The following is a 6,873-nucleotide window of genomic DNA, read 5'->3' as shown; positions in this document are numbered from 1 at the left end:
CCCCCCCCCCCCCCCCCCATTCCCAGGGTGTGGAAGATTGACACTCTGACGGGGGGCTGGAAAGTTAAGTTTAAAATGTGAACCAAGCCTTTGCTTTATTTTTAGGGTGTTGGGGGTGTTGGGGGTGTTGGGAGGGGTTCCCTCATTGATCCCAATTCCACAGGAGATTGAGAGTGTGAGAGTCGGAGTGTTTTGGGGGTGTCTTTCATTGAAATGGTCGAGCTCATGATTTTGTACGAGTGGCAATGAAGTCTAGCAGCGGAAGTGGCGGATGGATGCCAACAGCCGATGACTTGGTTGGGCTGGAGGGTCCGTGGTCACCCCCCCCCACACACCACCACTACCACCACCCGTCACCTTTGTGACTCAGAAGATCAAGCAGGTGTTGAAATGTGTCTGAGAAATTGAATTCAGCAGCGAGCGAAGGTGGGTTATGATGCCCCCCCCCCCCAACCCCCTCTCTCCCTACTCAGTGTTTATGCTGAATTATCCCCTGGGACCCACTTTGATCCAAAGCAGCTTGAAAGCCTTAAAAAAAAAAAAAAAAGTTGGAGGTGTGATGGAAGGATTCAAAACACACACACACACACACACACACACACACACACACACACACACACACACACACACACACACACACACACACACACCAAGAGCGATACACACAAATCTGCACACAACAAAAGGAGGACGATGCTCTGTAGAGTTACAGCAGCTCAGACACCAGTTTGTAGAAAAGGCAGCCTTACTGGCCTCACTCTTCAAAGACAGACCCTCAAACACATTTCCTCCATATGTTTTTCAGGATTTCAGAAAAAGGAGGGAGGAAAAAAAATGAAGGAGGACGAGGAAGAGGAGGTCTGCTTCTTTATACACAGATGTGAGGGTAGCTGGAAGTTGGTCCCACAAGATTTTTGGACTTTAGAGCCTCATAATTTGAGCCCCATACCTTAATTTCTTTACACGGGACCATTTATTCACCAGGTGTCAGAGGTCAGTAGTCGACTTATTGTAGATGGCTAATTAATATGTTATTTTACTGCAGCAGAAAAAGAGGCATTGATTGCATCGCATTGCATAGTGTTGTTATTATCTGCCAGTGTTTCATCCTGCTTGAAGGGCTGATACTCAGAGCTGCTTATTTTGTCATGATTAACCCCTCACCCCTTTTATTTTAAACAGAATCAACTAACATCAGCAGAAAAAACAAAAACCTTGAAGAGATTCTGAAAAATGAAAGATTCTGAGTTTTCTTTCATTTTTTAAATTTAATTTAATTAATTTTTTTATCCTCTGGTGTCTCAAAAAGCTTGAATAGCCTCGATTTTTCTTTCCAAATGTTTTTTTTTTTTGTCTGTCAGTGCTTTCATATCATCCATCAGTCATGTAAGAAAGAACCTTGTTGCTGTGTTTGTGAGATGGTGAAGTCAGTAACACCAAACTCTCAACACTTATTGTCATTGGTCCATTTTTCTGGATGCGACTCAGGCTGTCGGGAATAAAAAGAACGCCTAACTGCTTCCGGCTCCACGGCGCTCCTGACAACAAGCAGAGTTTATACTTCAGTCTCACACTGGATCTGTTCTAGAGTATGAGAGGGAGGAGGAGGAGTAAGAGGAGAAGGAGAGCAAGGAGGAGGAGGAGGAGGAGCCGATCGCACAATGTTCTGCTGTTTTTTCGTTAATGGTTGAAAATGTGCGTCGTATGTCTGCCTTTGAAGACGCAGGCCGGCGCTGAGCCTTTTTGCCTTAAGGAGAAACAGTAAATCTGGAGTAGTTCTGCTAATATGAACACACACACACACACACACCTCACTCTCTCCCACAACGACTCGTCTGTGGTTCTGAATGTGGTTAACAGTTCCTTTCTTATTATTAACTATTTCTTTTCCAGTTTTTTTTTTTCAATGTCTTTGTGCTCGATTGTAAATACGTGTTCTTTGTGTACAATAGAAGTGACTCAGCAAATGATGTCGCCGTCTGATGCTCAAAACTAATGGCCGCCGTGGCTGCCGCTGACCTTTAGTTTGTGGTTTTTAAAGAAGGTTTTTTTGTTTTTTGTTTTTTTTTTCCTTTTCAAGGTCTCCATATTTTATGACTCGATGAAATAATATTAACTTTATAAGCTTCTGGACACCCTGTCGTCCTCACACTGACACACATTGTGCGTACACACGCACACACACACACAAACACAAGCAGCACCTTATATACAGTAGTTCCCAAACAGTGCATACACCGAGTGAGATGAGAGGAAGTCGGTTGGTGATGAGGTTGTGAAAAAGCTCTCCTGCTCTCATGGCGTCATCTTATTTATTAAACTCGTTCCACACGCAGAAAAAAGGAAGCTGCTCATGGAACGAGCCACAACGCTCTCAGAACTCTGACCTCTGGGCAGGTAGAAAGTTGGAAGTGGTGACAGCTGATTCACCATAACATAAAGTGTGTGAGTCAAGATGATAGAAAACTGTGGCTTGTTTCATGGGATTTCTTTTTTTTTTTTTTTTTTTTGCCGTAAAAGAGTGATCATGTTTTATCTGTGACTGGGAAAAGAAATGGAATCATGTTCATGCCAATGATCAAGGACATGGCTGATGATGCTCTACCCGGAGATTGTTTACACACAAATAAAGACATGATGATGGTGATGATGGTGACGATGATGTATTGAAACTGAGAATTGGAGGGTTTTTTTCTGTACACCAACAAGAGAAACACTGCATGTATTCACCCACATAAATGTCCACCAATCTTTATGATCATGTGCATTATCTGTCCGTCCATCCATCCTTCCACTGTAATGAAAAAGCAGCTTCCACCCTGAGCAAGACATGGTTTTATCACAGAGGCAAACAACAAAGATAACACTGACCAAACCTGAGAGGTTCGGGGACCCCGACACGGGGGCCGGGAAGGTGGAATTGAACCGGGGATCCTGCTGTGACATCACAGTGCTCGTGGCTGAGATGTCCAGTCTTTTACTACCCTGCATCACAACTGGTGCACAGAAAATATTTAGTGTGACTTTATTTGGTTAGTCACGTTTCTAGACCAGGAGTGGGCAAACGTTTTAACTGGTGGGCCTTAATGGGTTCTACAATTTGACAGGGGGGAGCTGGAGCAGATGCTTGGAGTGTTTTGGTGACCCACCTCATAGGAGAAAAAATATATCAAGGGATACAATAGAGATAGACAACATCCTCTTTAATGTCAAGTGAAGATGAACAACAAAATATTTCTTTAGAGTCCCATGGTATTTAGTTCTTTATTGAAATTACTCTTAAAACAGTGCAAAAATGGTTGAAATACAGTTATTTTATGACTATTAATATGAGTTCTTCGAGTATGGCGGGCTGGATTAAAAAGATTAATGGCTGCATATGGCCCCCGGGCCATGGTTTGCCCATGCCTGTTCTAGAGTATTCTTGAAAACGCTGCTCCTGTCTTCCAAACTTGCACTCGTTAAATCCAGTCTCGTTTATAGGATTTCATACAGACATGGCAGATTCAATGTGCTTCCAATGAAAGTGAAATATATATATATATGCGCATACAAACATAAATGAGGCTATAATATTATGCAAAAGCCAGTAGGTAGCAAAGATGAAAAGCGAACCGAAAGCTGGAGATTGCTTTTTAAAAGCAGGCGTAGTTGTTCTTGTGCCACTCAGAGAAAGTACCTGGAGCAGATTTATAATTGATTGTGGGAGCTGTGAGGAGACCTTTATTCAATGACCTGAGGGATCTCTCAGGAGTGCATTCAGTGAGCGTGTCAGAAGCGCACAGGGAAGTTAAAACACTAAAGAAAAAAAAGTCAATACAAAGTATTAAAAAACAATTGCCTCAAAGGTGTCGATGTGTTCAGACATTTAGATTCATTTTGAATTCAGTCTGTTCTGCATTCTGAATTATTGGGATGAGTATTGTACTGTATGTATGCTGCATTCTTATTTAATGCAGCAATGAGAGAAGTTAAATAGTTTTCTGATAAGAAATAGATGCATGCATGCTGCCTTGTTTCTGTACCACGATGTGTGTTTTAATGTACTTGACAATATGTATCGCACACTTAAAGGCTACTGTTTTAGGTTCACCTTGCTAGTACCAGGAAGTGCATATGCACTTATACACAGTTACCTGCTCTGAGTTTGGACAAGTTCAGAGATGTAACTCTGTAGACCTCAGCAGAAACCAGTAGTTATAATTGACAAATAGACAGATAGATAGATAGATACTTTATTGAACTGCAGGAGAAGGAAATGGTGTAAAAAGAGGCATGCAATATGCTGAACTACAGTATAAAGAAAGATACAAGTATGGTATAGAATTAAAATAACAAAAAATCTGACGCTTCCTGAATATATACATACATTTCAGTCGTATATAATGACAGTGTGTGGCATACAGTTGTGTGCATGTGTGTGTGTGTGTGTGTGTGTGTGTGTGTGTGTGTGTGTGCAATGAGCAGTTTGTGCACACTTAAAGAGAGAGAGAGAGCTCGTCATTGGAGTTACTGTTGCCTGTCTTTGATCTCCACCCAGTCTGTCCAGTCTGACCTCTGACCCCTGACATCAACAAGGCATTTTCCTCTACACAGGTGCAGATTCCTGGATATTTCATCTATTTACAGCCATTCTCTCTCTGCAAACCCTCGAGATGGTTGCACTGTAAGTCAGCAGCAGCTTGTGAAATAGTCAGAACAGCAACAGTAAGCACTAAGTAAGTAATTAAGTAAGTTTCTGTCATGAGATTGACTGATTAGCTCTTTGCATTGGCAAGCAGCATGACAGCAGAACTTGGTACCTAATTAATTGGCCAGGGAGTGTATTCGCAGTACGTGGACGTATGTGCAAACCCGTTGGGTCCTGAGTTCACACTGACTAAATTAGCAGTACTGAACCTTACTTGGAAGTACCCACACTCAGCATGTGATTTAATGAGACACCTGTTTAAAATGGACACATTTTCTCCCGAGTATGTTGTGGCAAGTGCCAGAAACCTGTAATTATACTTATCATGCACTCTTTTAATTAAGATAATTCATATCTATTAAAGTGACTGAAATCCTTCCTCTCCATTCAAACCACTTCCTGGGACATTTCTTACTCTGTCTGCTTCCGGCCAGATAGAATTGATCAAATGGTTTTATTTCATCTGAATATTTTACTATTATCACAATATATTTATTCATTTAAAAGAGTGCAATTTTGTCTGTTCCAGATGTCTGGGAAAGAGACGTGTCGTCTCTCGTCTCGGCCCCAGTCGGCCTCTTGAGTTTCATGCGGATATATTTTTTGCCTGGACACAAAGAGATGAAGGGATTAAGGACATGGAGAAACCTTTCAGAAACCACAGCTCCCCTGGAGATCAGACCTAAAACCAGAGAGCTGAGCTGGGGAGAGTGCAAGGAAGAAAAAAAAAAGAGAAAGGCCTCATTGAGGAAGACAAAAGGTCCCGACAGCACAACAGAATTGCTCTCACACAGACGGGGTGCCAGCAATGATGCGGGTCTTTTTCTCTTTCTGCCAGTGTTTCTTTTTAATGTTTTATACACCTTTAGGCTTTGCTCTTCACTCTTCTTCTTTCATTTTTATAGAGACTCTTTTAACCAACTTTTTTTTTATTTTTTTTTTATTACACCTTTTTGGATGAGCTTGAGCAAATCAACTTTATAATAACATGATGAATCCCCAAATATCTCCCACCTCTCTGGGGCTGCTGACATGTTTTAGTGAACTCAGACTAAGGTGCTTACAGTGAGTTGAGCAAACGTCCTGTTTTCAAGTCATGTCCTCGTGGTCCTGTTTTTTTGTGTTGTTTTTTTTTTATAAAGTGGAGGAGAAAAGAGGGATACTAAATACATTGAAATTACAAGGCATCTTCGAGCGTCATTTGATCGTCTCATTGCCCAACTTTCCTGGTTTTTCGGTGGTCCAAATATGGTCATCTCAGTTTTAAACCACACACACACACTCACACACACACTCACACACACACGTAAGGTTAATTCTCTCTATGTCTTTGTGACTTAACCACCACTCAAAGTAGTGTGAAAGATATCAGTGGCAGCCAAAACATCCTGACCCTGTTGGTTAAAATGCCACATTGACATAAACACATATCCACACACACACACACACACACACACACACACACACACACACACGTACAAACACACACACACTCTCTCTCTCTCTCTCTCTCTCTCTCTCTCTCTCTCTCCTCTCTTTCTCTGGTCCAAATTGCAGCAGTGAAGAAGACAGCGGCTCAGGCCTTCATCCTTCTTATCCCTAACAGGATTTGACCCTTAAGTCTCAGAGCATGACCCTCATCTTCTGCAACACCATCATCCTGTTGAACAAACACTCTCACCATTGTCCTCCTCCTTCTCTCGCCCCCCTGCCCTCTCTCACCCCCCTCCCCCACCCACTGTACTGTGTGATGTAACACTCTGTTAAATGTCTGCTTGATGTCATTGGTAAAGAGCCAGCTACTGGCTCTGGAAATGAAAAGAAAGAATAAGAAGGAGACAGATAGTGGAAAACCGAGGGGATGATGATGATGACGATGACGATGGTGGTGATGATGATGATGATGATGATGATGATGATGATGATGATGATGATGAGTGATAGCAGGACGAACGGGGAGGGAGTGGAGTGGTGCAGGTTTGAGTGGAGGGGGGTGGAGGAGGGTTTGGGAGGTGGGGGGGGGGGGTCTGTGAGAGGATGATACGATTGAGGGATGTGTGTAGGACGAGACGACGGAGGAGACGGAGGAGAGGAGAGACTGAGCAGGCAGCTCAGCGCCAGATTAAGCTCCGGGGTCGTCAGCTGTAAAACAAACAGTCCTTTTAGTAGAGGATCAAATCCAG

General features: G+C 42.6%; 1 long non-coding RNA gene across 1 annotated transcript; it reads left to right on the top strand.

Annotated features, from left to right (window-relative positions):
• The first annotated feature begins 2 nt into the window (after positions 1–2).
• Positions 3–2,662, top strand: LOC142885494 (uncharacterized). The gene is made up of 2 exons (XR_012926297.1): positions 3–1,589; positions 1,629–2,662. It is a non-coding gene; the product is annotated as an uncharacterized LOC142885494 (long non-coding RNA).
• Positions 2,663–6,873: the final 4,211 nt, after the last annotated feature.

This window comes from Nelusetta ayraudi, unplaced genomic scaffold (genome assembly GCF_046127955.1).
Source record: "Nelusetta ayraudi isolate G7.1 ecotype Tasmania unplaced genomic scaffold, CSIRO-AGI_Nayr_v1 ptg000011l, whole genome shotgun sequence".
Taxonomy (NCBI): domain Eukaryota; kingdom Metazoa; phylum Chordata; class Actinopteri; order Tetraodontiformes; family Monacanthidae; genus Nelusetta; species Nelusetta ayraudi.
This window is presented reverse-complemented; position numbering and strand designations above follow the sequence as displayed.